The sequence below is a fragment of the Alligator mississippiensis genome, chromosome 5 (genome assembly GCF_030867095.1).
Source record: "Alligator mississippiensis isolate rAllMis1 chromosome 5, rAllMis1, whole genome shotgun sequence".
Lineage (NCBI taxonomy): Eukaryota > Metazoa > Chordata > Crocodylia > Alligatoridae > Alligator > Alligator mississippiensis.
Window position 1 is genome coordinate 85,695,884 of NC_081828.1, and position 25,941 is coordinate 85,721,824.

The following is a 25,941-nucleotide window of genomic DNA, read 5'->3' on the forward strand; positions in this document are numbered from 1 at the left end:
TTTGTTGCAGAGGAAAAAAGGGTGAAAAAGATCTAAAGAATGTTGAAACATCTCATTTTAACTGTTTTTTTCCAGAACAAAATATTTTGATTTTTCCTTTTGAAATTACTTCTGTTTACATATTTTAAAATGTTTATTATAATCTACATTGAAACCTAGGACTCAACTTGGAAAGGTTGGAAGCCTGCTGACACCAGAAAATGTTGATGGTCCCAGCATGCTTTATGGAGAATTATTCATAGTTAGTCTGTATAAGCTGAAAGCTGTCTAACACAGAAATGGAAAGGAAATTCAGGGCCCATTTTTAGAAGCACTGTGTATATCACAGAAAGTAATTACATATTTTTGTGTTTGTGTGTACTATGTGAGCAGGGAACAAAGGAGCTAGGTAGATCAGAGAGAGAAGAGAAGGAGAGCTAAATCATGGAGCAGAGATGCTGAAACATGACAGCGAACATGGAGCAGGCAGTGAACAGTGTAGAGGGGCTGGGAAGCCCCTCCCCTCCTTAGGTGGAAAACTATTCCAGCCAGAACTTCTTTCTGGTCCCATGCAATTCCATCTTAAACAGGTTTTACTATATATTATTATGTAATCTAAAATTTTAAATGATAAAATAAAAAGTTTGAATTAATCCCAAATAGGTTGGGTTTTTTTAAATTTCCTTAATGGAAAACTTCATAATCAGGAGTTTTATTCTCAATGAGAATAAAATATAAGTCTGTATTGCAATGAAAAGGATTTATGGATTTGTGCTGAAGGTCCTTCAAGATGGACAGAGGTTATTTGAATACCTCAAGAACAGGTCCTGGAACAGACATGAATATTTCCAATAATGACCTTTCCACAAAAAGCAGGAGTGTGTTAATGAGACTTGTTGCTAACATGAATTTGAGAGACATCATCAACACAGAGGAGGATCAGAATACCAGACACCATCAACATTTGAGGACTGGAGTATTAAAAATATAATAGTACAAAGTGCAATCTGAAGTGTTTAAGGACAAGAAACAAGAACTTCTATTCTTTGGAGCTCATTACTTAGAAATTACAGAGGAGAAAGACCAGGTTATGTCAGATAGATGTTGTTGTAGTGATGGTCCAGGAACTATGCAAGAGGCAAACATTCTTGTTGGGTGGTATCTTTTAATGGACTAACTGCATGGTTGGGATAGATGTAGACAAACTTTCAGGTATCATAATACCTTTCCTCAGGCCTCTGGGAGACGAGCAGACACAGCAGAGCTAAGTGGCATATGGAACAAAAGCTTGTGTAAAACTCCATGTGTAAATAAAAGAGGATATAAGAGAAATTATTAGGTATCCAACAGACAGGAGAGATCCAGTAACAGTCTGATTAAGGAAGAACAAGATTGTTTAGGAAGTTTGTTTATAATTGCGAAATGTACAGGTTAGCAAGTATCGGCTAGATTATGAAGTCATTGTCTATGTTTTTGCTCACATTGTTGCCATGAGGTATACCACATTCTGGGATAGACATGTGTATGATCCATGAATACACATGTGTATGATCCATAAATTCTGCTGGTTTTGTTGTGGATTGTTGTGGCAGGAGAGATATGTTGACAGGTCTTGCATTTATTATTGAGGCAGAGCTTTGTCCCACTCTTTCTCTCTCTAGGTACTATATCCAAACAGGATGTTGGTGACCATGGTCTTCCATAAATCTCTTCTCTTTGAGGCATACAGAATTTCCAGCGTTGATACATTCATCCATTTAGATAGACTCCTGCCATGATCTCTCCTTCCTTCACTTCCAATTATGACTAGACATAACATTTCCTCTTTTTCATGTGTCCAAGAAACTCCGACTGTCTCTTTCTGATGTTAATCAGCAACTTCCTCCTGCAAAATATCCTCATTTGAGGTGTGACTTGTTCAACATACCTTCAAGATGTGCCTTAAGAACCACATCTCAGTTGGTTTAATTCTTTTTTCCATTATTGGCGATATTGTCCAGCATTCTGATGCATACATGAGGCCTGGCATGACAGAAATCCAAAACTCTTAGCTTCATCCCCATAGACATTTTACTGTTTGTCAATATCTTTTTCATTTTCAGAAATGTATCTTTTGCCATCCGTATTCTCCATTTTATTTCAGTCTCTTTTACCATCTGATGTTATCCAGCTTCCCAAGTAGTTAAATTTGTTGACCTTCATTATCTGTTCCTTATCTACTTTGATGGTGCATATAGGAATTGGTCATCTTCTCTGTAATTACCATACATTCTGTTTTTCTACCCTTGATACATAGACCCTTGTTCTCACTTTCAGTAACAATTTTATCTAAAATTTCTTGCAGCTTCTCTTCTGAATCAGCTATTAAGACAATAGCATCAGCATAACACAAGTTGTTCAAATTCTGTCTGCCCTGATAAGTCCTCAATCTCCCTCAGTATTTTTTCACTGTACAAGTTGAATAAGTCAGGTGAAAAGACACAGCCTTGCCTCATACCAGTTTTAATTTGGATGAAATCACTTAGTTCATTTTCTATCTTCACTGCTGCAGTTTGGTTCCAATAGAGGTTTCTTAAAACTCTCAACTCTTTAGCATCAATAAAGACTTGCCATCAGTTCTTCCAAGCATTTTTGTTAACTCTTCATGCTTGACTCCATCAAAAACTTTGGTATAATAAATAAAACATAAGAAAGGTCTTTCCTCATTTCTATTGCCCTCTCCAAAAGCATTTGTACCATGAAGATAACATTTATTGTACCTCGATCTTAAACAAAACCACATTGAACTTTTTCAATCTCCAGTCTTATTCTACTTCTAGGTCTCATCATCAGCACCTTTAATAGGATCTTTGTCACATGGCTCATTAAACTGATGGTTTGGTGAAGTTCACACTCAATGGCTCCAGGACTTTTAGGGAGTGCAATAAAGACCAATTTACTGAGATCCTTAGGTATGTCTCCGCTTCCATAAATCTCATTGATAACATTTGTTAACTTTTCTATACCAAACTCTTCCAAACATTTTATTTGTTCTACTGCAATCTCATCTGGTCCTGTAGCTTTATTGTCTTTCATTCAGTTGCTAACTGTTTGTACCTCTGACTTAAGAATTTCCAAACTGCCCATGTTCTAAATAGATGGCTTTTTTTCTTAACTGTCATGGAATAAATCTTCAATATGCTCTGTCCACCTTTTCAGTACTTGTTCTCATTCCATGATTACATCACCATGCTTGGCTTTTATGCATCCCCTAGCAGTGCATCCTTCTTTGCCTGTGATGTCTTTGATATCCCTACACAGTGATGTAACATCTTTATCCTTTTGTTTTTCTATTTCTGTGCATTTTTCATTGTCATTTTTTTCCTTTTCTTCATTGAACATTGATTGAATTCTTTTGTCCAGTTTCTTATACTCTTCAATTCTGCAGGTTTTTGTCTTTCTTCTTTCTTCTGTAAGTTCAAGGATTTTTATTCCATCATCCATTTTTATTTCTTTTGCCTTACATTTGATGGAATAAACTTCTTGGCTGTTTCACCTAGTGCTTCTTTGAAAATTTCCAAGTTTGGCATATTTCTTTCATTTTCAAGTTCTTGAAAATGGTTTTGACTGCAACTGTATACCTTTCTTTAATCAGATCTTTTTCCATTAGAATGGAATACTTGAGCTTCTTTGTCACTTTTGATTTCTTAAGTTTTCTCAACTCATCTTCATGGTGCATACTGAAACCTAACTGAAACCTGGTGGGACCCTACTCATGATTGGGCAGTAGATATTGAAGGTTATAGGTTGTACAGATGGGATAGAGTGGGAGGAAAAAAGCAGGAGAGGTGCTGTTTGTTATGTTAAGGAGCAATATACATCTTCTATAATCAAGATGGGATCAGAGGGGGGCTAAACTGAGGTAATGTGGGTTAGGATACAAGCGGGTCAGGGGGAAAGGGACTTGGTAGTGGGGGTCTACTGTAGACCACCACACCAGGAGGATGAGCTAGACCAGGAATTTTCTGGGCATCTCTCAGAGGCTGTATGGTGTTGGCTACAGGGGAGGACCTGGTGGGGAATCTGCAGGTACAAGGTAACCTAGGTGATAGTGATCATCAGTTGATTGAATTCATTATCTGGCAAAGGGTGGGAAAAGTAACCAGCAGGGCAGAAGTGCTAGACTTCAGAAAGGCTGACTTCAGTGTGCTTAGGAGATTAGTTAGTCGGGCATTAAAGCTCAAGAGCATTGACAAAATGGGGGTTCAGGAAGGGTGATCGTTCCTCAAGGATGCGATCCTTCAGATGCAGGAGGAGGCAATCCCATTGTGCAGAAAAGGGGGCAAAGGGACCAAGAAGCCCTTTTGGCTAAACAGGGAAATCCAGAAAAGTCTAAGGGGAAAAAAGGGGGCATATAGGCTGTGGAAGCAGGGGGTAGCTACCAGGGAGTATACCTCTTTGGCTCGCACTTGCAGGGAATCATTTAGGAAGGCCAAAACAGCATTAGAACTTAAGTTGGCAACTAAAATTAAGGACAACAAAAAGTTCTTCAGGTATGTGGGGAGCAAAAAGAACGCACAGGGCAGCATAGGACCCCTACAGGATAGACTAGGGCAATTAGTGACAGATAGGAGGGACAAAGCAGAGCTCTTCAATAAGTTTTTTGCCTCTGTATTCTTGAACATGGATCTAGACAAATGTCCCAAATGCATTACAGATAGAACCAGAAGGAACGTCAGCCCACCTACTGTCAGCACCAACCTAGTAAAGAGACACGTGGAGGGGCTGGATGTGTTTAAGTCAGTGGGACCAGATGAGCTCCATCCAAGGGTGCTGAAAGAATTAGTGAATGTCATAGCAGAGCCCCTGGCATGGCTGTTTGAGCACTCGGGGTGTTCAGGTGAAGTCCCAGAGGACTGTAAAAGGGCCAATGTGGTCCCTATTTTCAAGAAGAGGAGGAATGAGGATCCGGGTAACTATAGACCAGTTAATCTCCCCTCTATCCTTGGGAAAACCCTTAAAAAAATTATCAAGGATCACATTTGTAGGAGTCCACCAGGTAATATAGTGCCGAAGGGCAACCAGCACAGGTTCATAGCAGGTAGATCCTGCCTGACTAACCTTGTTTCTTTCTATGAACAGGTCACTAAATGCTTGGATGCAGGAGTCGAGGTAGATGTCATCTACTTGGACTTAAAGAAGGCCTTCAATGTGGTATCCCATCCTATTCTCATAAACAAATTGAACGGTTATGCCATAAATAATTACACAGTCACGTGGGTGGCAAATTGTCTTACGGGTCATAACCAGAGACTAGTGGTGGACGGGGCGGTATCACCCTGGAAAGATGTGGGTAGTGGGGTCCCCCGAGGCTTGGTCCTTGGGCCCATGCTGTTCAATATCTTCATCAGCAACCTGGATGAGGGTGTAGAAAGCACTCCGCCCAAATTCAGAGATGACACAAAACTATGGGGCAAAGTAAACACACCGATGGGAAGAAACCGAATCCAGGCAGACCTGGACAGGTTAGAGAAGTGGGCAGAGAATAGGATGCAGTTCAAGAAGAACAAGTGCAAGGTGCTGCACCTAGGGAGAGGGAATCGCCACCACACCTTTAGGCTGGGGGATGACCTTCTCAGCAGCACAGCAGCGGAAAAAGATCTGAGGGTCATTGCTGACTTGAAGATGAATGTGAGTCGTCAATGTGATAAAGCAATTAGCAGAGCTAACTGCACTTTGTCATGCATTAGTATGTCCATTATGAACAGGTCCAGGGAGGTGATGCTTCCCCTCTATGTGGCACTGGTCAGGCCACAGCTGGAGTACTGTGTCCAATTCTGGGCGCCACAATTCAAGAAGGATGTGGACAACCTTGAGAGGGTCCAGAGGAGGGCCACTCATATGGTGAGAGGCCTGCAGGGAAAGCCCTATGAGGAAAGGCTGTGGGACCTGGACTGTTTCAGCCTCCACAAGAGAAGGCTGAGGCAGGATCTTGTGGCAGTATACAAATTCACTGGGAGGGCGGGGGCAGCAGGGAATAGGAGATGTTCTGTTTACCAGGGCACCCCTTGGACTAACCAGGAACAATGGCCACAAGCTGATAAAGAGTAGATTTAGGTTGGACATCAGAAAGAACTTCTTCACAGTTAGAATTGCCAGAATCTGGGATGGTCTTCCAAGGTAGGTGCTGCTCTCCCCTACCTCAGGCTCTTCAAGAAGAGACTGGATAAACACCTGGCAGGGGTCACATGACCCCAGCACTTTTTCCTGCCATGGGCAGGGGGTTGGACTTGATGATCCATTGAGGTCTCTTCGGACCTTAGCATCTATGAATCTATACTACAGGTACATGATCACTTCCTCAGTCCACCCCAGGGTAAGTTTTCAATTGTTGAACTGCATTCCTGAATCTTTTGTTGATGGTAATGTAATCAACTTGATTTCTAACATTATCTCCAGGACTCTTCCATGAATACCTTCTTCTCAGGTGGTGTCAAAACACGTGTTCATAATGACTTGATCATTTGCAACAGACCAAACGATTCATCTCTCTCCTCTCTCCTCACCAAGTCCATGAGTTCCAACAATATTGTCCACTCACTAGCCAATTGCCCGTCAAGAATGGTGGGCTGAGGAGGGGGCTAGGATGGAGTGCCACCACCTAATGCCCCATGCTGCTGCAGTTCTGCCTCTTGCAGGGAGCGGGGTGGGGGAGCTGAGGCCAACACTGCTGGCCTCAGCTCAGCTTCGGTATCATGGCTGCACTCCCTCACACTAGGAGCACTCTAATTGGCAGTTTCCGTCAGCTAATCAGAATGTGAATAAAGTGTTACAGACAGATAGACAGACTTAGGGTTTTATACTATTAGAATTCACACACTCATTCACATAACTTTTGCATTTAGATCTCCCATCACTCTGACCACTTTTTGAGGTTTGCATTGTTTTTTCACTTTATCAAAATCTTCATATAAATGATCAATGTCCTCCTCTCCACTTTCAGCTGTCAGTGCATAGACTTGTATTATTGCAATGTTGAAAGGTTTAGCCTTTATTTTCACAAGCATCACTCTATCAGATATTGCCCCAAAACCATGCAAATATTTTGGGTCCCATTTAGGTGCCTATTAATCATGAGGGAGTTTACTTCTGATGATGTAAGGGCAAGGTTAGAGGGCTGTTTGGAGGCCAGAAGTAGGGAGGCTCGGGATATTTTTTAAAAGCCTAGTCCTTTTCAAATATAGGCTGCAGCTGTTCGGTCCTTCTTACAGGTTCAGCACTAGAATGGTAAGTGACAACGAAGGGTGTGAAGTCAATTTTTTTTCTTGTAGTAGCTTGCTGCTGCATATCTGGATTCAAAGATAAAGTCTATTTCTCTGCTGACCTATCCTTGCTGGGTAAGGGCATGCCAAAATGGGTGCCATGGGTGTTCTCCTCAGAGCAGGTATGGTGATATCTGAGGGCCTGACTGTACATTACTGCTTTTTTGGTATGTTTGAGATGATTACTGGTTTTGTGGACACAAGTGTGGTAGTTCATGGGATTTCTGTGTGATGGGCTAGCCAGTGGTAGCTTGGCCCGGAGGTTTTGAAAAGTTCAAAAATGATTGGGGGGGATTTGCTTTTCCCCATCAATCAGGCCTTGGAAATGGAGAGGGCTTGTCTCCCCTCCCCCAGGGGCCAGGTAGGGAAACTGGACCTGTCAGTAGACTCACCTCTTATGTCAACTGATTGGTCCCACCAGCCACCTGGAGGGGGATAAAAGGGGCAGCGTGCTTGGCCCTGGAGAGGAGAGATCACCAAGAAATGAAGAAGAGGTCCCTGAAGAGCTGGTGAGAGCTGACCCACAGGGATGGAGCAGTTGCCCCAGAAGAGCCCTGAAGCTGGTGGAGGTGCTGAGCTGCAGGCAGTGGTGGCAGTGGCACATGGGATGGCATGCAAGGTAGATCCACTGCTGGGACCAAAGCTCCAAGCTACAGGCGGCAGCTCAGGCATCCGACCCCCCCAGCAGAGAAGCTGGCAGCTTGGTGCACAGACAGTGTGCGGTGGGGATCCAAGCCCTGAGCTGCAGGCAGTGGCTGAGGCATGAAACCCTGGCAGGGAAGCCAGGAGCTTGGCACGCAGGTGGCGTGTGGTGGGGCAGCAGCTCAGGTATCCGACTCCCAGCAGGGAAGCAGGGAGCTTGGCATGCAGGACAACATGCGGAAAACCTCCCAGCTGGGACTCAGGTAGGAGCTGCAGTGGGCATCTCCCCTTGGCATGCAGGGCGGTGTATGGAGAATCCCCAGGCTTGGCACATAGGGAGGCATGCAAGGAATCCCCAGTGGTACACAAAGGGTCCTGGGCCCGTGTTAGGTGACCCAGGTTCCCTAACATCCCCAGGCAGAAGGCAAGGGCTCTCTGGAGTGAGAGAGAGCTGCCCCCAAGCTGTGGGTAGCAGTTTGGTCTTGGGCTTTACTTTCTCCAGTGTGTGGCTGGGCAGCTGGTTTGGTGTGTAGACAGCATGCAGAGGATCCTGGACAGACTAGGTCTAGAACCAGAGGCAGTAGCCTAACATTTGGTAGCTGAGTGGTAGTGTTCCTGTATGTTCCTTGGTAGACCTGGGTTCAATCCCCAATCAAGGGACATAAGGGGTGGGTTGATTGAAAATGAATCCCCACCTGGGAGGAAGGTTCCTTGTTTTTTTTTCTCCTGCCCCTCCAGGGTACCTGCATCTCATATTTTGTTAACCTGCGTCTTATATTTTGTGAACCTGTGCCTTATATTTTGTGAGACCCTGCGCCTCAAACTTGTTGTTGATTTTCCTCTTCTAGATGTATATGTGTACCTTCCCTTTACTGAATCTCCTCATTTTCTTCTACACCCATTGTCCCCGCCTTTCTCCCCCACCCCCAGTGGGTCATATTGTTACCTGGCACTTTCCCTATTAAACCCATATATGGTTAAGTTCCAACTGGTCTTGACTCTAGTTTATAGGGCATATGAGGGGAGCGGCTACCCCTCCCACAGCATACTAGCACTCGCTAAATCCCTTCAATTGGAGTAGGGGTACCTTGTCTGAGTACCATCTGGGTCACATCTGTATTAGCAGCTTGCAGGGTGCCCTCCCAGATCTAAGTTGTGATGTCTAGAAAGTTGATATTTGTGCAGGCATATTCCTGAGAGAATTTGATTGAAGGGTAGTAATTATTAAACCTGCAGTGGAAGTCAGTAAGGGAATTCAGGGGAATCTGTGTGGTCTGTTTTCCTGTAGGTGTTTCAGGCAGACAGCTGTGCCTTCATGTTTGACAGTATGGCCTTCTGAGGAAGGTGGTTGATATTCTGGATCTTGTTGAGAAAAGCTGTTGGGCCTTGTAGGAAACTTGCTCTTGGAATGACAAATGGTTTCAGGACAGTGTCAATGTATGTCAGTTGATGGCTGGATGAGTAAGAGACACCAGTACAATTATGGCTATTGGGAAGGCAAATGTGATCTTAGGAAACATAGAGAGAGGTAGTTAGCTGAAGTTAGGCAGAAGGCAAAGCAGGCTAGCACCTTATAGAATAACTAGTTCAGAGGTGTATTAGGATATAATGTGTGGTGTTTGCAGTGGAGACAGGGAAGTGTTAAGAGACAGAGAAGTGTGATTGAAGCTTCCTATCTTGTTCGGTGACGAACTTAGATCATTACTAACGAAGATGAAATCTATGTGGCTTTGATGTATAGTAGTGTTGATGCATGTGAAGTTCTAAGTAACATCAGAATCTATTTGAACCGAGTCTTTTAATGATTTTCATGTGGGAAAGTGTTCCTCTTGTACTGCATTCATTTCACCATCTCCACAGTATGTGAACATTCCCCACCCCCCACACACATTTAACTTATGCTCACAGCACCTCTGTGAGGTCAGGGGGAACATTAGCAATGTATCCAGAGGGAAAAATAAAACTTTGGAGGGCCTTGTATTCTCTCACTGAACTCCACAGATTCATTTTACTCTGATGTTATCCATTCAGCATCTGAGGAAGTGAGCTTCAGCCCATGTAAGCTTCTGCTATTTATCTATGTCTATCTTGGTTAGTCTATAAGGTGAAAATCTACCTTTCCTTCTACATGACATCAGACAAACATGGCTAATAGGTCTATGTGAAGCGGCAAGTATTCAATTGGATTTGAATTCAGCCGATTCAGAGGGACAATGATTCGATTCAGTGATGTGAGTCATTGTCCCCATTCAATTCGGCCGAATTGGATTCGTAGATTCAGCCGCTGAATCAGCCAATTCGGTGTTTCAGCCATAGATTATAATGGAGAATCACTAAAATACCTGTAACTTTGTCATTTTTTTGCAGATAAAAACAGCAGGGATGGTAGCACCTTCAGAGGGTATGATGTCTGCCAGGTTTCAAGGAGATAGGTGCAGGGGCTTCTGTGAAAGTGCACCTCAAACTGTTGAAAGCAAAACTCATGTCACTTGTGTGCGTTAACTAGGTTTCTGGTTGTAGCCGTGTTGGTCTAAGGAACAGGCAGGCAAGGTTCTTTTAGTAGATGCGATATCATTTATTAGTTTCATAGTAGCTAGGTTTCATAGTAGCTAGGGTCAGGAGGGACCTGAACAGATCATCTAGCCTGACCCCCTGCCACGGGCAGGAATGAATGCTGGGTTCACAAGACCCCAGACAGGTGATCATCCAACCTCCTTTTGAATTTGCCCAAGGTAGGGGCGAGGACCACTTCCCTAGGAAGTTGGTTCCAGATTCTGTCCACCCTACTGTCAAATATTGCCTTCTGATCTCTAACCTAAACCTATTCTCCATCAGCTTATGACCATTGTTCCTCGTCACCCCAGGTGGTGCTGGGGAGAAAAGAGCTCTGCCTATTTGCTGTTGATCTCCCCTGATGTGAGCTCCCCTGGGGTACCCCACTGCTCACATCTCACCAGGTTGAGTACAACCCGTCCACCACTACTCTCTGGGTGCGCCCAATAAGCCAATTTTTTTACCCATCCAACTGTGCAGGCATCAATGCCACAGTCGCTTAATTTATTGATGTGGATGGGGTGAGAGACAGTGTTAAAGGCCTTCTTAAAGTCTAGAAAGATTATGTCCACGGTGACACCATCATCCAAGGATTTAGTTACTTAGTCATAAAAGGCAATAAGGTTGGTCAGGCAGGACCTGCCTTTGGTGAACCCATGCTGATTGCCCCTGAGCATGATCTCCCCTGCAGGCCCCCCACAGATATGCTCCTTGATGATTCCCTCCAAGATCTTTCCGAGCACTGAGGTGAGGCTTACAGGCCTATAGTTACTTGGGTCCTCCTTCCTCCCCTTCTTGAAAATTGGGACCACATTAGCCAGTTTCCAATCCCCCGGCACCTGGCCAGATGACCATGAATGCTCATATAGCCGGGCCAAGGCTGTATTAGACCAACTGAATAATTGGAGAAATATATCTTGGCAAGCTTTCAGGTTTAAAAACCCTTCATCAGGCTGAGGAAGCATCTGCAGTTTGTGTGTGTGCTCTTCCTGGATGGAAGGAATAGTAAAGAAGCCAGTGGCTGGGTTGCAGGCAAGGAAGCCAGTCAGTGAAGATGTAAATTGAGGTGTCAGGGGGTGAGACACAGGCTGGGGTGGGGGGGATGTAGCAGGTAAAAGTAAAGAGGTACCTGGAGAGTCAGATGTCAAGCAGGTTATAGTGTGTCATGATTCCAATGTCTATACTGAATCCATGAGTTTTTGTATCAAGAAGGTTGATGAAGTGAAGTTCATAGGCTCATCTATGAAGTGTTTTGTGAATTCAAACAAGCAACGAACCTCACTAACCTCATGACCAGAGGCCAGCTTCCTACAGCCCAAAACACACCAAATGGATCCAGATCATACCATGACAAGAAATGCAAAACCTGCTACCATATCTCCAGTACCCCAATGTGGCAGGGACACCACCACAAACACAAACCTTACCTTGCAGGCGGGAGCAGATAGAGGTATGGAGTAAGTGGGACATCACTGAGGGACTGAAGTGTGGCAGGAGAGAGACCGCCACAGGAGGATGGGCCACACTGAGACCAGAAGAAGAAAAGCTGAAGCATCTGCAGCGGTTTGTGGGAGAACCAGTGTGTGCACGCACACCAGCTTGAGCACGCTTTATGGCAGTGTGCCGATGCTGGTTCGCCACCTGGCCCTCAGAGGATGAATGAAAATCCTGCTGGACAACAGTGGGCAAGGACTGGAAGTGGGTCCTCTGGAAGGCCCAATGTGGCCGGGAGTGATCAGCAGCCCCAGGATGGGGCATGCCCAGACAGCGCTGGCTTGGCAGAACCTCAACTCTTACCTGGGACAGGACTGTGGATCCCAGATGTAGCTGGTATGGAATGAAACAGAGGCGAGCCTGAGGAGAAAGAGAGAAGAGAAGCCATCAGATGCTGTGAGTCAAAACTGGGAGAAAAGGGAGCACATCTGGGAGCAAGGCAACCAGGGGCAAATAGAAATATAAAAGTCAGGCTGATGTGAGGCCTGCAGCCATATGGTACACTGTCCAAACTGGACTTTGAACCTATAAGGGCTAAAGCTTTACCATAGTGCTCTGGGTGGACTGCTGAAGGAGTTCGGTGCACAGGTGGTTTTCTCTTCCATCCTACCAGTGACCGAACGAGGAAGACGGCAGGAGAACTGCATCCGAGAAACCAACTGGCAGCTTCGGCAGTGGTGTCTCGAGGCAGGCTTCGGCTTCCTGGACAATGACCCGCACATCACGACGAGGGACATGCTCAGCTGGAATGGGCTTCACCTGTCCCCCAAAGGTAAGCGTGTGTTTTCTACTAGGTTGGCGGATCACCTCCGGCGGGCTTTAAACTAGGCTCGTCAGGGGGAGGGGAGTACGAGGGCAGGGGAAGCTGTGGACCACCAAACCATGTGGCACCCACAAGCACAGCCCAGCCTGAAGAAGGAGAACATTGGAAACCTGAAAGCCATGGGGAGACCAGGACTACAGAACAGGTAAGAAACAAGAAGGTAAGAAACAATGGGCCCCTTGGGACTCAGATCGGGGGGGCAGCAAAGGCACCAGTCGCAGGGCTCAAGTGCCTATATACTAATGCTAGGAGCATGGGGAACAAGCAGGATGAACTAGCGCTCCTGCTTGCACTAAACACCTATGACTTAGTGGGGCTAACAGAGACCTGGTGGGATTCATCCCATGACTGGGCGGTACATATTGAGGGCTATAGATTGTACAGAAAGGACAGGTCGGGGAAGAAAGGGGGGGGGGTTGCACTTTATGTCAGTAAGCAATATACTTCAACCCTCATCAAGACAGAATCCAAGGTTGAGGAAGTAGAAGGATTGTGGGTTAGGCTACATGGGGGGGGCAAGGAGAAAGTGATTTGGTGGTAGGGATCTGCTACAGACCCCCACACCAAGGGGAAGAAATAGATGCGGGGCTCCTGAGGCAACTCTCAGAGACCATAAAAGCTAAAGAGGCGGTAATCATGGGGGACCTAAACTACCCAGACATCTGCTGGGAGACGCAGACAGCAAGCTCCCATCGCTCACGCAGGTTTCTAACCTGTGTACAGGACCTCCACCTGACACAGGAGGTGCATGGTCCCACTAGGGGGAATGCCATACTGGATCTGGTATTGGCAACAGGGGATGACATGATAGGGGACCTCCAGATCGGTAGCCATTTGGGAGACAGTGATCACCTAATAATAGAATTCAACATAAGACGTCGAGTGGGTAAGGTAACTAGTAGGGTGAAAGTGCTAGACTTTAGGAAAGCTGATCTCAATGCACTCAGGCGATTAGTCAAGGACACACTGCAGAGTAGGAGTTTTGAAGGGATGGGAGCCCAAGAAGGGTGGCTGTGCCTTAAAGAAACAATCCTTCGGGCACAAAGCAAGACAATCCCCAAGCGAGGCAAAAAAGGGAAAGGGGCCAGGGGGCTTCCATGGCTGACCAGAGAAATCCAGGGCAGCCTAAGAGCCAAAAGGGGAGCACATAAAAAGTGGAAACAGGGTGAGATCACTAAAGATGAATATACCTCCTCTGCTCGTGCTTGTAGGGAGGCAGTTAGGCAGGTCAAAGCTACCATGGAGCTGAGGATGGCAACCCAAGTAAAAGACAACAAGAAATTGTTTTTTAGATATATTGGGAGTAAAAGGAAGGCCCAGGGAGGAATAGGACCCCTGCTAAATGGTCAGAAACAATTGGTGACAGACAGGGGGGACAAGGCTGAACTTCTCAACAAGTTCTTTGCCTCAGTGTTCCTAAGTGAGGGACACGACAAGTCTCTCACTGGGGTTGTAGAGAGGCAGCAGCAAGGCGCCAGACTTCCATACGTAGATCCTGAGGTGGTGCAGAGTCACTTGGAAGAACTGGATGCCTTTAAGTCGGCAGGCCCGGATGAGCTCCATCCGAGGGTGCTGAAGGCACTGGCCAACATCATTTCAGAGCCACTGGCGGGAATATTCGAACGCTCGTGGCGCACGGGCCAAGTCCCGGAGGACTGGAAAAGGGCTAACGTGGTCCCCATTTTCAAGAAGGGGAGGAAGGAGGACCCGGGCAACTATAGGCCAGTCAGTCTCACCTCCATCCTTGGTAAAGTCTATGAAAAAATTATCAAGGCTCACATTTGTGAGAGCCCGGCAGGGCAAATTATGCTGAGGGGAAACCAGCATGGGTTTGTGGCGGGCAGATCATGCCTGACCAATCTAGTCTCTTTCTATGACCAGGTTACAAAACGCCGGGACACAGGAGGAGGGGTGGATGTTGTATACTTAGACTTCAGGAAGGCCTTCGATACGGTATCCCACCCCATACTGGTAAACAAGTTAAGAGGCTGTGATGTGGATGACTACACAGTCCGGTGGGTGGCGAATTGGCTAGAGGGTCGCACCCAAAGAGTCGTGGTGGATGGGTCGGTCTCGACCTGGAAGGGTGTGGGCAGTGGGGTCCCGCAGGGCTCGGTCCTTGGACCGATACTCTTTAATGTCTTCATCAGTGACTTGGACGAGGGAGTCAAATGTACTCTGTCCAAGTTTGCAGATGACACAAAGCTATGGGGAGAAGTGGACATGCCGGAGGGCAGGGAACAGCTGCAGGCAGACCTGGATAGGTTGGACAAGTGGGCAGAAAACAACAGGATGCAGTTCAACAAGGAGAAATGCAAAGTGCTGCACCTAGGGAGGAAAAATGTCCAGCACACCTACAGCCTAGGGAATGACCTGCTGGGTGGCACAGAGGTGGAAAGGGATCTTGGAGTCCTAGTGGACTCCAAGATGAACATGAGTCGGCAGTGTGACGAAGCCATCAAAAAAGCCAATGGCACTTTATCGTGCATCAGCAGATGCATGACGAATAGGTCCAGGGAGGTGATACTTCTCCTCTATCGGGCGCTGATCAGACCGCAGTTCGAGTACTGCGTGCAATTCTGGGCGCCACACTTCAAGAAGGATGCGGATAACCTGGAGAGGGTCCAGAGAAGGGCCACTCGTATGGTCAAGGGCCTGCAGACCAAGCCCTATGACGAGAGACTAGAGAAACTGGACCTTTTCAGCCTCCGCAAGAGAAGGTTGAGAGGCGACCTTGTGGCTGCCTTTAAGTTCATCACGGGGGCACAGAAGGGAATTGGTGAGTATTTATTCACCAAGGCGCCCCCGGGGGTTACAAGAAACAATGGGCACAAGCTAGCAGAGAGCAGATTTAGATTGGACATTAGGAAGAACTTCTTCACAGTTCGAGTGGCCAAGGTCTGGACTCCCAAGGGAGGTGGTGCTCTCCCCTACCCTGGGGGTCTTCAAGAGGAGGTTAGATGAGTATCTAGCTGGGGTCATCTAGACCCAGCACTCTTTCCTGCTTATGCAGGGGGTCGGACTCGATGATCTATTGAGGTCCCTTCCGACCCTAACATCTATGAATCTATGAATCTATAGGAAGCGGACTTTATCTCAGCTGTGGCCAAGAAACAACATCTTTGGTTGGCTCAAGGCAGGGTGTAGGGAAGGCGGAGCCCTGAGATGGGGGGCCGGACTAGAGTGCTGAAGCAGGGAACCAGGGAAAGCAGGACTTAAAAACATCCTCCCAACAATAACCAATACCAACAAGATATGGCAGGCAAGAATCCCTCGGGGCCTTTCAAGTTATTTGCTCGGACGACAAGTTGTCAACCTGAAAAGAGATGGTGGCGTCTGAGAGGCCAGAAAGTCCATTTGGGTCCTGGCCCCAGCATGAACCAGTTGAGAGCACCTCAGGTCAGATCTGAGCCGCCTTCCTGTTCTCACCCTCACAGCTCCATTGCAACCAGTAAGCCTCAGGCCTCTCAAAGATCTTACAGGTTTGGGCTTTCCCCAGCTAGGACTGTGCGTGCATGCAGTAACTGGAGGTTATCAGGTGCTTCCTACCTGCCTTTCACCAGGGAGATTCACAGTCCTGGCATTTCCTGAGGCTGCTGCTCCACTGGCAGTCCCACTAGGCCTCCCTACCCTGGCAGGGTCCAGTTTTAGGTCATACCAAGGACCTGGGGCCTCCTCCAGCCCCATAGCCCCAGCCCATACCACCAAGTTCATCTTGGCACGGGAGCTCAGCAGGGAGATGTTCTTCCCCTGCTAGGTGGTGAAAGCTAAACTGCCTCCTTCAGCTCTGAGAGCAGGGCATTACATGGTTGTGAAACAACTAAAAAGGTGCAGAGTGAAGAGGGTGGCACTCACTCCATCTGCAGGTAGATCTTGGAGAACCCCAGCAGTGGGAGGTTCACCTTCAGGAACACCAGCTGCTCCACCAAAGCAGGATCCAAGGAGGTGCAGTGGACTGTCACAACATCCCCAGCAATGCTGAACACCCTCTCACTTGGAACACTGGTTGGTGGACAGGACAGGTGTTCCTGGGCAATCATGGCCAGATCCTGCCACATCTGGCTGCGGGTTGCCCAATAGGCCAAGGGGTCACATTGCAGTAGCTCCAAATCCTCGGTGAGATAGGTAGACACTGAGGCCTCAGTGCTACCTGCTGTATGGTGGGATCTGGTACCTCTGGACCCCAACAATGAAGCCATGCCCTTGGCTCACATTGGCAGTGGCTGTAGTGGAGGAGATTGGCTGGTGCTCAGAGTGCTGGCACAGGACAGTGGATCCCCCTCTTCCGCATCCCTCCACCTCTGCCATTTTGCTTCCCTGACTCTGTTCACCAGCACCTCCATCCAGTGATTGAGGGTTTTGATGCTGCAGATGTTCCCCTTTACCCTTGGGTTGCACATGCCTGCCAGCCCATGGACTGTACTGGACCACAACAGATTTAGCCATTTTTTGATGCCCTCCTTCAGCCACTTCACCAGTGCCTGCACCTCGGGCGAAAGTGGCTTGCCCCAGCCAGGAACATTGATCCCCTGGAACTTCTCCATTTGATTCTCAAGCTCCTTTGCTATGGGGATCATCTGGCTAAGGAGGCCATCACCAGTGCTCGAGGAACAGTTTGAGGACCACCAAGATCTTGGAGATTAGTATTACATTCAATTTTGTTAAGGGGGCGACTAATCCCAATCTCCTCGAGCAAGGTCATCTCATGGATGGCCTTCTGTTGTTTGACCAGCCTTTCAAGCATCAGGTATGTGGAATTCCACTGAGTTTCCACATCCTGCATAATTTTGTGCTGCGGGATGCTCAGTACTGCCTGTTTGTCCCACAGAATCTTGCCGTCCTTGATGCTGCAGTAGAAGTAGCCTGCCACCTTCCTGCCTTTTGAAATGAGCTGGCTGGCAGTGGTAGTGATGGCACCATCACCGGGAACCCTGTCCCCCTCCAAGGCATCCCTGCTTATGAGGTGGAACTTGTGTGCCACACAGCAGATGCCAACAAAGTTGGCATCACACACCGCCTTGACCATATTGGCCCCGTTGTCGATGTCCATGAATCCATGGGTGAGCTTGGCCTGCCCAAAGAGCTGCCACTGCACCTTGTGGTTCATGGCCTCCATGATCTCCCTTGCTGTGTAGGACTCATCCATCACCTTGGCTTAAAGGAGAGCCCACGGATGACCTGAATGATTGCACCAATGCCCTGTGAGGGAGAGGTAGGCATAATCTCTGCCCCAGCTGCTCCAGATGTCGGAGGTGAAGTGCAAAGGTACCTGCAGCCCTGCCTTATGCAGCTCCTTCCTCAAGTCCTCCCTGCATGCCTCATACAAAGAGGGCACCACCGTCCTGCTAAAGGTGGAGCGTGCAGGCACTTGGTAGGATGGAGCCACAAGCATCATGAGCTGCCTGAATGCTGGATGCTCAACAAAGAAGGGCTGGCCATCCAGAGCAATCATCTCCCCAATGTTTTGGGTGACCTCGCTCACCTTGGAAACATTCCCCTCTTTGTCCCCGCCTTTCCCCTACTGGTCCAGGGTGGCCTGCCTCTGCTTCTTGGGGAAGAGGAGTTTGGAGCAAGAGGGGGACTTCTTTTTGGGCACACTCCCACTGGTGCCAAGCTGAGGAGGAATAAGGGCATGGTGGTGCTGCCTGCTGAGATGTAGCAGCATCACTGTGGTGGTGAAATGTTTCTTGTCTTTGCCCCGGCTGATCTGCTTTTGGCAGTGTTGGCAGGTAGCATACCTGGGATCATCTGCCTCCTCAAAATGATCCCACACTACACTATCCACCCACTTCTGGGTTGTGGGGATCCTGCCTTATCCCCTTCCTCAGCAGGCAGAGGCACAACAGGAGAAGCCAAGACATGTGCCCCCGCAACCTCCTCTGAGGTGCCTTCCAGAGAAGAAAACCTGCCCCTAGGGGAACTTTGGTGGGTGTGGAGCACAAACTGAGATTCCCCCTTCTTCCCCAGAATTTCCTGGGCTATGGCACTGTAGCAGGGTGGGGTCCCTAAGAGTGGCCGTGTTACCCCTAGGTTCCTTAACTTTGCCAGTCTTGCCTTACAGGCACCCTCTATCTCGCCCATCTTGTTGGTATAATTGGTATAGGGAGGCTGCCCGTGATCTTTGGGTTCAGATGTGGTCTGGCTAGATCTTACTAAACTCTGTGGTTCATAGACCCCTTGGCGTACCACGTTATGGTATATGGTGCCTGAGTCTCTCAGCCTTATGGGCTGTATGCATGGCTCCAACTGCCCCTTTACCACACCCCAAGCCTTGCAGATGGTACTGGTGTTATCTTGCCTATGCCTTGTTATAATTTGGCCCCTTGTCCTCACTGGGCTCTCCGCAGCCCCTGTTGCTGTGCCCTTCGGTGCTGGGCTCTCCGCAACCCCTGTTGCTGCCCCCCTCAGTGCTGGGATCTCCGCAGTCCAAATGCCGTTGCCCTCTCTGGTGCCGGGGTCCCCACGCTATAGTGGGCCTCCCAATGAGGCCTTCTCCTTCCCCAAATAGCCTCGCCCAAACCATCGGTGTTATCAGACAGCAAACAAACAGCAATCAAACGTAAGCCCCTGGCCTATAACGTAACAAAGTACAAGGCATGCTCTGCCCCTTTAAAAGAGTAAAACTCCTTTCTAATACTGGGTGCCTGTAGGCGAGGGTATCTTATGGGCTCCTGGTGCCCCATTAGCCCTAAGGGTAGTGTATCCAATGGCTGTAGCGTCTCTGAGCCCTTCCTTCCTAAAGGCTCCTTCCCGTTTGGCTGCCGGCAGGGAACTGAACTGCCTGGTCCAGCCCTAGGGTTTATATGGGCCTAGGGCCCTGCCTCTTCTGGCCAGCTGACCAGGTGCAGCCAATTCCCTCATTAGCCAGTTGTTATGGCAACCTGCACCTGGACTTTTATCTGGCTCTTTGTGTTCCCTCCCGAGCAACCTCTGCTCTAAGAGGAGCAGGCACCTTAGTGCCCTGCGACAGGCACTCAGGTCCCCTGCTTCCAGATCCAGCTCCTCCTCTGGTACTGGACGGCTCACACTGGCAACTGAAGTTGGAGTGGAGGATGTCATGCTGCTGCTGGTTGTGGTTACTGGTGTTACAGGTGGTGTTGCAGATGCAGACACACCTCCCACTTCTTTGCTCCCATTAGCAGCAGAAGACTCCTCACTGACATGCAAGAGGATGTGTGTGTGCGCGTGTGGGGAGAGGGGGGAGTGGAACCTGCAGCTCTCCCTCTGCCCCCTCTCCCTCCTCAGCCAGAAGACCTGGCACCTACCTTTCCAGCACACTTGATGATGTTTAGTGTGCTGCAAAATGTGCGTGTGTCTGTGTGTAATATATGTAATATATGTTGTGCTTTCCTGCACTGTGATGACACACTGTCCAGGAAAACACAGATTTCTTTTTGTTGGAGGAAAAAATAAAAGGCTAATGAGAACAAATAAGGATTTTGGGGGAGGAATAAACTGAAAGGAATGGATAACAATAGTGATTGTAGACAAGAATAAATAGGAAAGGATTGGATAGAAGTTGGTGGCAAGAGACTACCTACTACCAAGCTAGAACCCTTCAGATGCTGCTGCTGCAACAGAGGGGCAGACAGAAACAACATATAAGGCTGTGTGTGAACTCATCTGTGTGCCTTTTGTGAGCTGTCTATGTCCCTCCCCCAGAGGACTGTGATTGGAAGGCAGCTCAGAGAAAGATCACAGTCACTGGCCACCTACAGATGTCAATATCAAAGCAGTCTTTCCACCCCCTCCTCCTCTCCCTCTTCTCAGTTTCGGTTTCCTGAATGTCTGCCTTCCAAATCTCGGAATCTTTTCTGAATCGATTCAGAGGCTTTGATCCAATTCAGAGCTTTTAATGGGTCTCTCAAGTTGATTCTGATTCAGAGATTTGGCTGCCGAATCGAGCCAAATCTCCAAATTGAATTGGCTACTGAAGCTTCACACAGCCCTAATGACTATCATATTTACTCAAATCTAATTTGAATATGACCCAGAATCTAAGGTGATCCCCCAATAATTAGATTATATATATGGAAAATGTATATTTTTCCTGCTTTTTCATGTATGGATCCTAATTATTGGAAGGTCATCTCTAATTCATCCTTTCCACCGCTGCAGGGAGGCAGGTGCTGTGGGGAAGTCACACAGTTTGCCCCCTGCTTGTGCCTACCCCCTGCAAAGTTGGTGTCCCCCCAAAGCCATTGCTTCCCACTTCCCCATGCCTTTGCTTTAGTCTCTTTCTCCCTGCAGCCTTTGCTTTCCCTCTTCCCCACCCTTCCTCTTCCCCTTGCTTTGCATAGCAGGCTTCATCCCTGTTTTAGTGTGGGGCACTGAGCACAGCTCCAACCTGCCTCCATAGCATCTGTGTAAGTTGTGTGCTGCTGCTATGGGGCTAGGCTGTGGCCATGCTTGTCCCAGGCTGCAGCATGCATGGAGCCTGCCAGCACAAGTGGCTGGACCATTGGGTAGGGGCTGGAGCCTGAGCCACTGCAGCAGTCTGTGCCCCCATCGCCTGCTCCCACTACCCTTGTATGCAGTTGTAAGATGAGGAGCTTTTTCCCTCCCATGTTGAAACAGGAAAAGAGCCTTGTCTTAGAATCAAGTAAATAAGGTACGTCTCTCATTATCTATTCGGCCTAAGTGACAAGTCTGTGAGGGAAGGTACTTGCTCTTGCTCAACTTGCTCTCCCGTATTTGGGTTTTATTTTATGACATCCATTCAAAGCAACACTTTTTTCACTTTAGAAGTCCTTTATTTTACACAGCATCTTAGTCCCTCCTATACAGATATGCACAGATGTTTTATATTACAGCAATACCTAGCACTTATCCAGCAAATTTATATCTGCAAAGTGTTTTACCTAAAAATGAGCCAGATGAATCCCTTCTAAAACTGTTTCATTATTGCAGGTGAGCAATTAGCTAATCTTCATAATACTCCTCCAAGAGAGATAAGTACTCTTAATGGAGTTGGTCAAAATATATACACAAAATGAAAATGAAGGAGTTGCGAAATGTGTACGCTGTTGCCATTTCAAAGAGTCTAAAATGGACCCATTTTTCATTGTTTCAAATTTATAACAAGTTTTCCATCAAACCATTTAGCAAAATAACAGCAACAATAGCAACAATCCGTTGTTAAAAATTCACTTACCTTTATAAAGAAATGTTGTTAATATTTAATAAAACAAACCCTCCAAAAATGGGTTGAGTTTTCTGAAACTGGCCAATTATTTATAAGAAAATTTTGTCCAAATAAACGTGGTCATTTCTGGTCCCGTTTCCCATTCCTGATCCTATTTCAATCTGAAAGGTCAAGACCATGCAACCAATCAATAGCAGAGCCACAGCTAGCACACAGGAGGTCTTATCTTCCAGTACAGCAGTTTGACCACTCTACTTCTCTCTGTAAACAGAAAGCATATTAAGAACTTGCCATTTATTCCTGGACATAGAGAGCTCATTTCCTTCTATTCCATTTAATTTCACAAATACCAAACATTTAATTTTAAAATGGATGTTTGCTTCCATAGGGATATCACCTTTAGATGCTTGAAGCTTCTGGCACCTGTTCTCTGCCACTGGGAGATGACGGTGTTAGTGAATTGAAGTCTGCCGTGGATTTATTTATGGGAGAATAATGTCATTGGACATACCTGCTGAGAATGGAGTTGTTACTTAATGGAAGAAAGGGGATGAACTAAGTGAACCTTTGGTCTTTTAATGCTAAAAGCCTACAGTGTCTATGTTTTAATTTAAAAACTCCATTTACCATCTACTTGTTGCCAGTGGCCTGGGGCTTATAAATGGATGAAGCAGAAAGATAGATAAATACCAAAATAGCATTAGTAAAAAGTGAAGTGCAGAGAATAAATTCTTTGTTCTACTGCAGTCCTGAGCTACAGACAGGATGCTCTTCTTTTTCCTAACATAGATTTAATATCTTATTGCTGATTCTTCTCAAAGTGGTAGCATCAAGCAAATCTGGGTTGGAAAAAACACTCCAGCCTCATCCATGCAGTCCTCTAGCAGACACCATTGGTAGATGGGTGCTAAGCTCTCTAGGAGATCCTGACCTACATTGGCAGGGCAAGTTTGGGAACAGCAAGAATTGTACTTCTCTGCTTTAGTCTGCATGCCACAGGAAACAACTACTCATCAGACTTGGGGTTGATGCCTGGAGGAAGGTTTGAGCTTCAAAACCATCATTTTTGATGGAACTAAGTGTGGTGGGCTTGCTGGTAGCAGTCCAGCTCGCCGACTTGAGCCAGAAGGCTCAGAGTGATTGGTGGGGGCATTTTCCTTCCCCACCAATCAGTAAAGGGAAGGAGAGAGGTTTGCCCCACCCTAACTTAAGGGCAAGGTGAAGAGGAGGACCTGAGAGGGAGCTAACCCCTCAGGCTTTCCTATTGGTCCGCTCCCAATCTGGAGGCAGAGCCTTCTGAAGGAATAAAAAGGTAGCATGCCCAGCACACGGGTGGCTTTGACGTGGAACAACAAAGAGGGCTGACAAAGAGCTGGTGTAGTTGACCAGCGGAGCAGAGCAGTTGCCCAGAAGCACCCAGAAGACATATTTGTTGGGCAGGAATGAGCAAGCAGCTGCATCTCAAGCCTGCTATGGAGCGAGAGCTGTGGCAATAGTGCACAGGTTGGTGCACAGAGGATACGGGATTGGACGGGACCACAGCCGCTGCATGAAGCAGTGCGGGTCTCCAACCCCCTGCACAAGGCATGAGCGGTAATGCACAAGTCAGTACATGGAGGGTCCAGGAGCAGATGGGACCACAGCTGCTGCACAAAGTAGCACAGGTCTCCAACCCCCTGCATGAGGCAGGGGCAGCGGTGTACAGTTCAGTGCATGGAGGGTTCGGAAGTGGACAGGACCACAACTGCTGCATGAGGAAGAATGGGTCTCCAACCCTCTGCAGGGGGCAGGGGCAGCAGTGCATAGGTCAGTGTACCTCTGTAGGAGGTACCTCTGAAGTCCAGGAGCAAACGGGACCTCAGCCACTGCACAAGGCAGCGCAGGTCTCCAACCCCCTGTGTGAGGCAGGAGCTGAACCCCATTCTGTGCCCAAAGGGTGCACAGGGCTGATAGGACTGAAGGGGCCACAGCAACTGCACAAGGCAGTGCAGGTCTCCAACCCTGCACGAAGCAGGAACAGGCCATTGGTGTATGGGACGCTGCACAAGGCCATAGAGCTGATGGGACCGCAGGCAGCTGTATGAGGCAGCATGGGTCCCTAACCCTGCATGAAGCAGGAACAGGGCAATTGGTGCATGGGGTGGTACACAGGGCCATAGGGCAGACAGGACCATGGGTAGCTGCATGAGGCAGCATGGGTCCCCAACCCTGCACAAGGCAGGAACAGGGCCATTGGTGCATGGGGCAGTACACAGGACTGTAGAGTGGGCTGACAGGTCAGAAGAGCTCCATGAGGCAGCTGAGGCCCTCCTGCAGATGGAGAGAATGCCTTGCCCCAACACCACTGCAGACAAGCCCAGCCCTTGAAGCCCGTGGAGTTGTGTGTCACCCAGGAAGGGGATTCCCACAAGGGAGGAGGGACCCTCCCCACTGTGGGGGGAGGTAGGGGTTGAGGGGAAGCCCCTGATGGGAGGGGACAATTTGCCCTGGGACCCAAAGAGGAATCCATGGCTCCTGTTTGGTATGAGGCAGAGGCAGGCAATTATTTCAGCTGGAGGGCCACTTCATGAATTTTGGTGAGCTGTCAAGGGCTGAATGGGTAGCCCTGCCCCTTTACAGTTGCCTCACCCCCTGGTCGCCATCTTGTGTCTGGAAGTCCCATCCCCTAACTCTTACCCTTTGCCACTGGAAGTCCATCCTTTTGCCCTCGGAAGTACTTCTCTTGGGAGCGGATAGTATGGCCTTGGAACAGGAAGTTACACTCTGTTACATGGTCTATGTCAGGGGTAGGCAAGGTTTACCCCTGACATAGACCCACAATGTCTACCTTATGTGACGCTGGAGTGCCGGTAAGTCAAAAAATCAAAATGGGGCAGGGTGTATATGGCAGGATGCAGTGCATATTAATATAGTTAATAATCATAAACATTTTTTTTATGCTAAATACCAGATTTTCTAAAAATTCTAAGCCTGGTGACAATAAATAAAGCTTCATAGAGGGAAGAGGGAGGGAAGAGAGAAGAGAGAGGGAAGAGAATATAGAGGGAAGAGACAGAAAGAAGGGAGAAAGAAGAAAGAGGAAAGGAAGGAGGGGGAGGGAAAGAGAGAGAGGGAGAGAGGCGTGGGGAGAAGCAGGAGCAGGGGGAGGCACCAGAAGTAAGCTGGCCTGGCCAGGCCCTTGGGAAGATGGCAGCTGGAGAAGAGGGGCGGGGGCAGGAGGGGAGTGGGGCCTGCCTCAGAGCTCTGTAGACTCGGGCCACAGCTGGACCCCTCACGGCACCCAAAGTGGAGCCCGGCCTGGCCGACACAGCTCCGTGGGATGGGGTGCAACCGCCCTGCCCACGGGAGGATGCTGCCTGGCTGGGGCATGACGCCGGGCTTGGGAGGCTCCTGGCTCAGCCTTTGTGCACTGGGCACAGCACAAGTGGGGCGGAGTCCCCTGGGCCACGGCAGGAGCCCCTGGGGCTCTGGGAGCAGTTGCAAAAAGCTGCGCACTTACCTCCGCTGGCCTGGCCCGTCCGGTCCCAAGCAACTCACAGCTCAGCAGCCACTTCTCCTCACCAGTGCTGGCTTGGCCAGGCCTGTCACATTCCGAGCAGCATGCAGGGAAGCAGTGACCCGGCCGGGTCAGCACCGGCGAGGAGAAGCAGCAGCTGAGCCATGTGCTGCTTCCTCACATGCTGCTTGGCACAGGATCAGCCACGGCTTTGCCTCTCTGATGCCAACCCGTCCCTAGCAGTGCGTGGAAGCGGCACGCGGCTCAGTCACCACTTCTTCTCGCTAATGCTGACCAGTCCCAGGCCTGCCCCATCCCAAGCAGCACATGGCAAAGCTGGCCAAGCCACTGCTTCCCTGCATGCCGCTTGGGATGTGACAGGCCTGGCCGAGTTGGCACCGGTGAGGAGGAGCAACGGCTGCGCTTAGGACCAGCCAGGACAGGCCAGCAGAGGTAAATAGAAACTACGGCTTTGCTGCGTGCCTCTCAGGCCAGGCCGACACCGGGG

The 25,941-nt window shown here is 48.3% G+C and overlaps 1 long non-coding RNA gene across 2 annotated transcripts in view; it reads left to right on the forward strand.

Annotated features, from left to right (window-relative positions):
• LOC109281058 (uncharacterized) overlaps window positions 1-25,941 on the forward strand; it is a 47,861-nt gene that overhangs the window by 5,414 nt on the left and 16,506 nt on the right. For both annotated transcript variants that reach the window (XR_009462491.1, XR_009462492.1), the window contains exon 3: window positions 12,583-12,741. This is a non-coding gene — a long non-coding RNA (uncharacterized LOC109281058). The remainder of the gene's footprint in view (window positions 1-12,582; window positions 12,742-25,941) is intronic.